Below are 10,100 nucleotides of genomic sequence, written 5' to 3'. Positions count from 1 at the left end.
CTAATGGACACAGTGACCGAAGACACTGCTGTGTGGGAAGACCAGGATTCTCTCTGCAGGGCCATGCGGTGCATGCTACTGGCTGGGCCGTTCTCGGGGGCTTGCTCCATTGCAAATGCAGAAACAATAAAACTGCTTATTGATCTCCAAAGAGATAATTAAGTATGACATTCCCACAGACAAAGGTTTACCAGGGCAGAACCACTGGAGTTAAGGGGTCTTATAATGGGATACTACTTAATTGATACAAATGTCATCCTTAGGTTGGCAAAACTTCAGGGCTCTGGCTTGTGTGTGTGTGTGTGTGTGTACACACATGTGCACAATTAGTTCTACAGTGCTAAGTGGCGTGTGCCCATTTGAAACTGTATCAAGCTTAGAAAGGCAAAGGTCGCCCCTTCCATTCCGCTGCCTTGGGTGAACAGGAAAAGTATCTGTCAAGACCCAGGTCTCACTACTAAGGCTGGAGTTGAGAAATGCCCTCCGAATGCCTTCAAGTCAACATTAGCTATGACAGAAGCAAGACTATTATTTAACGGTAGCAGCAAATGTCAAAAACAAACTGTGCCTGGCGTTTTGACAAGGCGCTATTGAAAGAGAAGCACTTCTCCCGCAATGTGTAACCGGGGAGACCGTGACAATTACTATCCTGAGGTCTGGTAATGGGAAGCACGGGCTGCTCCGTGGTTTCCTTCTGATGCAGATGAAAGGGGTAGGCAGGTGGCGGACATGGGCAAAGGAATCCGAGCCGCTGAGGCCTGGAGGAGAGAGGTGATGCGTTAGAAACCGGGTACCTTAAGGCTAATTAAAATGTAACTCTTCCTCAGGACACTGCGCTCTCACGGTGGTGACATCGTAAAGCAGGAGGACAGAGCCATCATCTCTCGTCAAAAAAAAAGATGCTGACAAAACCTATCTACTCTTCCCCACTCCTTCCTTCCCTCTGGTGCCTTCCTGCCATCGGTGGCACCTTGTCTTCCCCTCCCGGGAAAACACCCGGTCCCTCCTGGCCAGCCCTCCAGCCCAGTTAGCGATTACGCAACACAAGGCCACCAGCGGCCCTCCCTGGCACCCACCTGAGGACAGCAGCTCGCGGGTGGCACAGGGCGCAGTGGATGGGCCCAGGCGCTGCACCACCTTTCACTGGGATGGAAACATCGGCAGGGTCCGCACAGAGGAAATGCCAACGTGCCATGCTCTGAAGTAAAGAAGCAGCGGCAGGAAAGGAACTAATATGTCACTGATGTCCATTTACATATTATCACAGTTACCGGTACAGCTCTCAGAGAAAGGTGACAGTGTGGCAGTGTGTCTCCATTTTACAGAGGAAACGCTAATGGTTAGAAAGCTGGGGAGACTCGCCCAAGTGACTCACCCGCTGTTCAGGTCTGGAGCCCGATGCCAGGGCCGACTCTCTCCCTGCTCTGCCCAACTTCCCATAACATCGATCACATCGGGATCAGCCGCTGGGCTCTTTCCCAGTCGCAGTCTGATATGTCGTTAATGGCAGGAATGCTGTGGAGTGTGGTCCCCCGGCGGCCCCCACTTGCAGGTCTCCTAAGGGAACCCCGGGCCGATCTGCATGCTGCCTAAGCAGAAGCACGTACAATTCTCATGGGAGCCAGTGAAATCCCCCAAGAGAAGTAAATCCCCTTGTAATTCCTGCCTCCCTCAGCCTCCCCTTTCTCCCCTGACATCTTCAGCCCTTCAGAGTGCGGCCACCTGTCTGTCTGTGTGGTTTCCTGTCCTTCCCACCCAAAGAGCAATGCCCTCACGTCCTCCCACTGAGTGGGACCCTCCCTCACAGCCGGTCAGCACCTGTGCCCAGCCTTTCGGAGGCCGGTCCTGACCAGTGTCTCACTCTTCCAGACCTCCACCCGCACGCCCCTCTGCATGGACCCCACAAGGCCAGCACTCGAGTCTTACGGGGCACATCCAAACTGTACCACCCGGCACTATAAATCAGACTCTCTCACACTGAACTTTCAAAAGGTCAGAAGTCAAAGCCTGTTTAAAAAATTTATCTCCTTCTATTCTGTCCGATTTCCATGTGGGGCTGTGCGTGTGGAGGTTGCAGCGGAACATCAGTAATGGGGAGGCAGGAGACCCACAGCCTGGCATTCACCAAGGCCTGGAGTTACTCGGCTTTCTAAGAATGCCGTCATTAATTTCTAAAACCCAGGCTCCATAGCATGTCTGCAGTCAGGGTGCATGTGTGTCATCAATGCCCACAGTGCCAAGTCTCTCAGTGACAGCCTTGGAAATGCGTTGGGATTGCATGTGAGAAACGGCTTGCAGGAACCTGCAGAGATGGTACAGTGTGGGGACAAGGGGGTACTGGGTCACTGCAGTGAGTCAAAGCACAGTTTGAAACCCTGTCCTGCCATTCAGAAAAACATCCACACTGGCAGCTGTAAACTGGCCAACGTCTGCAGCGTCTGCAGTGGGGTGAGGAGGGGAAATGTTCATAGGAGGCACCAAGGAAATGCTTGAATCATTCCTGCCCTCACTTCTTTCAGAGGTAAAAAGAAAAAAGGCGTGTGAGCCCCTTCCTTCCTTCCCACCACTCCACGACTGAAGTACAGTTTATAGTTTATGTAAAGACTGTAATTTTAATTTTACCACCTAAAACTATATTTTCTTATAGTTGTGTTCACAGCGAATCACTTAGGAAGAAACATATCCTCTTAAGAAAGAGAGCGCTACAAACACCACGCCAGGTGTGTGAGACATTACGTGGCTGCCATGGTGGTGCTCCTGTCTTGGGGAAGGCCTTACACATCCCTGTCCCCTTGCAGTGAGTTTGGGGCCAAAGGAGCAGCACTGTTTTAAAGATCACTAGTTTATTTTTTTCTGGGATAAACCACTGAACCTTCTCAACTTTGCTACATCCTATATAATAAAAGTCTAATATGCTAAGTGTCTGGTCGGCTATTCAACCAATCAAAGCATAATATGCTATGACATGCACTGACCACCAGGGGGGAAATGCTCCAACTAATAGGTTAGCTTGCTGCTGGGGCCTGGCCAATTGGGACTGAGCAAGACTGGCCAGATACGCCCTGGGGCCCTCCTGCGGTCCCTCCCTGGCTGGCCAGCCTCCTGTGTCCCTCCCCAGCCCCAAATTTGCACTGGTGGGGTCTCTCCGCCTGACCTGCACTTTCTCACAATCTGGGATCCCTCAGGGGATTTTGGAGCCAGTTTTGGCCAGAGCCCACAGGCCAGGCCAAGGGACCCCACTGCTGCATGAATTCATGCACCGAGCCTCTGGTGTTTTATATATAATTTGGAAAGAGTTGCTTCAACATATGCTAACCTGCTTTCTCTTATACAGGCATACTGACACACACTAGATCTCAGGCATAGAAAACTCCACAGGAATTTGTCTTTACACAGATCTTAAACACCCCCCCCCCCCTCCACGTGTCAGTCTGCAGGCTCCCCAAGCCTGGGAGCAGCCGCAGCCAGCTGCTCCGGGGAGATGGGGTGGGGAGGGGGCCGTTGTCTCTGTAACGCAATGCTGGGAAACCCCAAGCTTTTGGAGAAGCAGAAAGAATTGTTTTAAAACAGAACTGCCACTGTCACACTTTGGTCGAACAGACATTCCCAGAAGATCTAGGAGTGACATGTGATGAGTATAAAGGGAATAGAAAAGAGTTCCATTCAATGGCAGAAATTCCCAGGGAATGCATTTTAGAAACTTTTCTTCTAAAACAAACAGACTTAGCCCTTGAGTTCTTACTTTCCTCTGTCTACTCCATTGCTCATCGCAATGAATTGGTCCAGGATCACATACAAGCTTCTTCGAAAACTGTTTCTGGAAGAGACAAATCTTGCAAATGGAACAAGCTCATGGAAACAGTAGTGCTGGGTGAATTTGTCTTCAAAGCAGGAATAAAACAGGCTATTTTTTAAAGGCCGTGCTTTTCCTAAGTGCTCATTACATTTAAAGCCCCCTCCCCAGGCCCCGAGAAGCCTCAGCACCTGAGCAGCTACAAGCCCAGCCATGAGAAAGCCGAACAGGACACAGTGGCACTGGCACATGGTTTCAGTTTGGAATCAAAACTGCCCCTTGTTTGTGGAAATGCTCCCAGAGGCAGCGGCAGAGGCACAGAGAAAGGGAAACCACACACACTAGAACATGGCAATCAGTTTTGACATGGGTTTCATCAATAGCCCAGGCTTTCCCAGGCACATCATTATCTATCTGATCTGCCAAATCTGATGCTTAACAACATTGTCTTCAGAACAGTTGACATACCCTGGAAAGTCTGTCTTGTAAATCACAAAGAAAGATGACAGGTCTCACAGATTTCATCAGTGATCAAAAAGAAGAGAGGCATACAGAACAGGCACTAGTTTACTTACACTTCCTGGCACAATGAATGCAGTGAGCTAACCGTATTTGGGGGGGGGGGGGAGTGGAGAGGATCAATGCCTCAATTTTTATTGAAACCAAGTAAGAGACCACTGACTTCACCTATTAAACTCGGCTCGCAACTAAATGGACTTTTAGAAATGTAAAGAAATATGAACAGGCAGATGGCATGGTCCTGTGGTATAAAGAAGTGGTGGGGAAGGCTGAGTCAGGGCAGAAGACTCATCAAGCTGTGGCTCCTTTCCCCTATCCTAAATCCATAGAATGAGTAGGGAAATGCATTTTTATTTTTTTTTAAGAAAAGAAATCCACATCTATTCTGCCAAATGAGAAGAATCCTCCATAGATTAGACACAAGAACTTCCTGAAAGCAAGAAAACATTGAGAGCAGATAGATGGGGAGAAACTGCAGCTCAAAACACTCAGGAGAAGGCTTGCTGAAATTGAACAGGGACATTCGAAGCTCAAGATGGTTGGTGCCAGGGGCCAGAAATGTCGAGGACAAATGATCTGGCAGGTTTGAGCAGGCTCCTGCAGAAGCGGCTCTCTGGCCAACCCTCTGCATTTCTACTGACCCACCTCCAACTAGGCAGACAGCACCGTGTCTCCCCGCCAATGCGAGAGGAAGTGTGAGCACTAAGGTCAGAGGGGCAGGGCAGTGTGCCCAAGGCAATGCTGGGCACACACAGAGTCAAGGCCAGGCAGGTTCATCCTCCCCATGCCGGCAATGGTTCTTTAAAGAAGAGTTTAGAACTGTAGAATGAATATCCTCACAAAATACAAGAATGACAACACACTTATCCACACACAAAAGAGATCTTGAAAATTAAAACTGTGATGGCTGAAGTTAAATTCAACTGACGGTCTGAACACTGGATGGATACAGTTGCAGAGCAACTCATGGAGCCAGAAGATCCACTTAAGCAATTCTTCCAGAATGTCGCACAACAGAGAAAAAGTAAGGGATACACGGAAAACAGAAACAAAAGATCAAAGATCCCTTAAAGAAATTTTAGTCCTAGCCATTTTGGCTCAGTGGATAGAGCATCAGCCTGCAGACCAAGGTCCCGGGTCTGATTCTGGTGAAGAGCATGTACCTCGGTTGCAGGCTCGCCCTGGTCAGGGCTCATGCAGGAGGCAACAAATCAATGTGTTTCTCTCACATGGATGTTTCTCTCTGTCTTTCCCTCTCTTCCACTCTCCCTAAAAAAAAAAAGAAGAAAAAAAAATCAATGGAAAAAAATTCCTCTGGTGAAGATTAACAAAAAACAAAAACAAGCATTTTAGAAACAAAAAATAGAGAAAGTAAACAAAGGAATAAAAATATTGCCCAGAATTAAAGAGATGATGTTTTACTGAACAGTATTAATAGAAAAAGACCCACTCCTAAACTTTCCGTGATGAAATTTCAGAACACCTAGCACAGGGCTAAAAGACTAAAAGTAAATAAATAAAAGGAGGATTAAAAAAAAAACCTCTTATTAAAACATCAATGCAGGCGACCTCCTTAGATTGAGCTTTACTTTATGGCGCTTCACAGATATTGCATTTTCATCCATACTGAGGCAGGACCTTCCACCAACAAAAGGATTATGATTTGCTGAAAATTCAGATGATGGGTAGCATTTTTTAAGCAATAAGTATATTTTAATTAAGGCATTTATATTGACTTTTCAGACATAATGCTATTGCACACGTAGTAGATTACAAGGTAGTGTAAACATAACTTATATGCACTGAGAAAGAAAAAATATTCACGTAACACACTTTGTCATACTGGCTTTATTGTGGTGGTCGGGAACAGATCCCGCACTACCTCCAAGGTCTGCCTGTACAATCAGAGCATCTGGGTATTTCACTTACAGGTCATGAGACTACAGACAAGCCCTCCCTTTCCACCTGACCTGAGTCATTCCAAGAAACACTGACACTAGTATTAACAGTCACCCAGGCCCTGGCTCTCTCCTCCACTGCTGTCCATCTCCACCCACTTCAGTGAACTCTGTAAACATGGTTGTTAAGATCACACCCTGGATCTCAAGATCTGGAAATGTTGCACTGAATTCCTCTCTATGAGCTCCAAACTTGTCAACCCTCCCATTAAAGAGGGTTTTAACCTCCTTAAGACTTGCCCTCCATTTACCTCACCCTGTTCTTTTGTGCCATCAGGTCAGCTCTGCTGATTCAACTTCCTTCTCTGATTTGCCTGGGTCCCATGATAAATCTCTTGATCTATCATGGAATGCAACATTAATTTTTCACATAGCCTTGTCCCATGTCTACCAGTGAAACCCCAACTAGAATCAATTTATTTCATCACAATTTGCTTAAATTTCTGGGCTACTGAGCCCACTTAGATGGGCACAACCATGCCAATTGGTTCCAAATTTATCTGATCTCTAATTTCACCTGGGTCCTCAATGACCTCAAAACTGTCTAACAATTCTTCATCTCTAGTCATTTCCTGTGTCCATTCTTCATAGATGTTTTTCAAATCTCCACCATTCTTTCAAGATCTCTAGCTGCCCCCAGTTCCTGTCACTTACAATAAATGTCTTACTATATGATCAGGCTTTTCTGAAATATATTTTGTATGTTATGTGTATACAATGAAAATAAATTCTTAAGATAAAATAGGTTAGAAAAAGCATTTTTCAACATAAGATCTCACCTCTGTTCTCTAAGGTAATTATTCCTTCTAACTGCATTTCATACTACCAGTTGGGCTTTGCATAAAACACCTTCCTGCCTTGGCTTTATCCATACCATTCTTCTGTTCTCCCTCCTACTTCTGACCACACCCCCTTTATTTCCTCCACTGGTTCCACTGCCAGCATGCCAGTGTGCCTCAGACCTCCTCTTTTCACTGTAACATGCTCCCTGGGTGACCTCATAAACTCCACTCCCACAGCTTCATTTATTACTGCCACATGCTGATGACGCCCTCATTTATATCCAACAACCCTGACTCAAATATCCCACTCTTTATGAGTCATCTTTCCCAGATGTCCCCTCCATATCTCAACTTCAATATACATCCAACTCATTATCTTTACCCATTCACCTACTTGTCTGCATACTTCTTTAGGCTTTCTTTCTTGGGAAAGAAAGAAAAATTAGGTTACCTTTAATACTTCTTCTTCCTTAACCTTTACACTCTAGTCACTAAGTTCAGATGATTTAATCCAAAATTTAACTGAATGTGTCCATCACTCTTCATTTTCAAAGTCACCATTCATCTCCTCTCTCTAACCCTCCACCTTATTTTATATGCATTACACCAGTCATCAGAAACCTGGGTGCACATTAGAATTACCTGGGGAATTATAGAAAATCCTAATGCTTAGGGCACACTTCAGACCAATTATATCAGACTCTGGGGATTGAAGCCAGGTATCAGCATATTTTATATGTTCCCATATTATTCCAATATGCAATCACATTTAAGAATCTTCCAAAACTGAAGACATGAGCCCACAGATTGAAAGTGCATACCAAACAATAAGCAAGAAAAATAAAAACAAATCTACAACTTAACAAATCAATATAAATAACCTTGAAGATAAAAAGAAAGTCATGTAACAGTTCCTGGAGAGAAATACAGATTATCTACAAAGGAAATTACACCAGTAGAAGACTTGTCATATTAGATGAGACAATGAATTAAAAATCTTCAGAGTCCTGGTTGGTTTGACTCAGTGAATAGAATGTTGGCTTTGTGGACTGAAGGGTCCTGGGTTCAATTCCGGTCAAGGGCACATGCCTGGGTTGTGGGCTAGATCTCCAGTTGAGGGCATGCAGGAGGCAGCCGATCAATGAGTCTCTCTCATCATTGATGTTTCTCTCTCTCCCTCTCCCTTCCTCTCTGAAACCAATATAATATATATATATATATATATATATATATATATATATATATATATATATATATATAATCTTCAAGGAGATGGGAGTAGGGAGAAAACTGTGAGCCTAGAATTCTATGCCCTGCTAAATTGTTCTTCAAGGATGAAATAGACTTTTTCAGACACACAAAGATAAAACTCTACTGTTCAAAGACCATTACTGAAAGAATTATCTTGCAAAGAATATACTCCATTATGCAGGTGAGCCAAGAAAACCAGAGAGGTATTTAATGATGCTGACTAAGTCTGGATGTGTGAAATGTATCCATCACTCAAAGATGTCAATGACCTTAAAGATGATAATGTAGTTCAGTGCAAACAAATTTTATAATGAAACTAGAGGCCCGTTGCACGATATGCCAGCAAGTCCCCTCTCCCCAGGAGCCAGCACATCCCCACTCCTGGGCCTCCCAGAGTCAGCATGTCCTGGCTTCTGTCTGAGGGACTTCTCCAGTAAGCTCCCTCCAAGCCCTCTTTGCCATCATAGCAGGCTTCACACCACTCTGTGCAAGCTTATGCAAATTAAACTAAATCTTTGTTGTGTTAATTTGCATACTCACTCTGATTGGCTGTGGGTGTAGTGATGGTTAATTTGCATGTTTCTCTTTTATTAGGTAATATTGTTAGCAGGGTTCTGGCTAATTTTAATTGTTTTCTTGTGTAGTCCCAGTTCAGCTCCTCAATTTCTGTAACTTTAGATAATAAAAGCAAGAAAGCAATGCAGTAGAGATCATTTCACCCAGGTGCTTGTGTCAATCTCAGCTCCAATTGGAGACCCGGGCAAAAACAGGTGGAGAAGACTCAAAACAGGATGGAGATTGCTTTTGGAGTAGCTGTGTGTAGAAAGTTGTATAGGACCTAAGACAATAATCCACCCAAAAGTACAAATCGTTGCAGAACGAGACCAACAGTGATTAGTGTAGTATATGCAGGATATAAATACGTAACAATATGCCTTTTCTTATTAAGGGCAGGCTTGTGTGTAACTAAAATGTGTGGCTAACATTTTATATAACAAAAGAAAAGTAAATCTGTAAATTTTCAGAAAAAAAATAAACATTTTATCTAAATTATAGAGGGCAGTTACAATGAAAAAACATGACTTTCCTAACTCAGGTTTATAAAATAAAGTCAACCTGTATTATGTTATGACCTGCTAAAAGAACATAAACACTTGGCCCTTTCAAAAGATAGTGATGAAAGACAAAATGTTGATGTCATGGCTTGTTCTTTGTTCTTAACTGGAGTTGAGTGTCCTTTCATAGTCTTCTGTAAGTGGTGGTAGTTTGGCAAGATTTTCATCAGGAAATCCAGCTGCAGTGCCCAGGGCTGTGATTGCTCAGTCTGCACCTGACAAAGGTAGTCTACACCATAGATCACTGTATTCTCAGGAATGACTTCACATGTATTTAGCTTACAACAAGTCCCAATAATGCAACCACTTGTCAATATTATGTTTTTGCCTACATGTGCTTTTGATTCAAGAACATTATTATCTCCTATTTTCAAGCCAACTTCTTAAGTTTGGGTTCTGGATATTCAGTGTTAGGAGTGATACTATCATGGTTAACTTTTTTTTTTTTTTGTAAACCTGAGTTAGAAAAGTGATAGTTTTTCATTGTAACTGCCCTCTATAATTTAGATTAAATGTTTATTTTCCTTTTCTGATAGTTTATAGATTTACTTTTCTTTTGTTATATAAAATGTTGACCACAAATCTTAGTTATACAAAAGCCTACCCTTAATAAAAAAAGGCATGCTGTTATGTATTTATATCCTGCCATATATTACTCTAAATAAAAATGTAGATGACAGGA

Source organism: Pipistrellus kuhlii, unplaced genomic scaffold (genome assembly GCF_014108245.1).
Source record: "Pipistrellus kuhlii isolate mPipKuh1 unplaced genomic scaffold, mPipKuh1.p scaffold_m20_p_7, whole genome shotgun sequence".
NCBI classification, from domain to species: Eukaryota; Metazoa; Chordata; class Mammalia; order Chiroptera; family Vespertilionidae; genus Pipistrellus; species Pipistrellus kuhlii.
The sequence above is the reverse complement of the archived record's forward strand: the minus strand, read 5'-3'. Positions refer to the sequence as shown.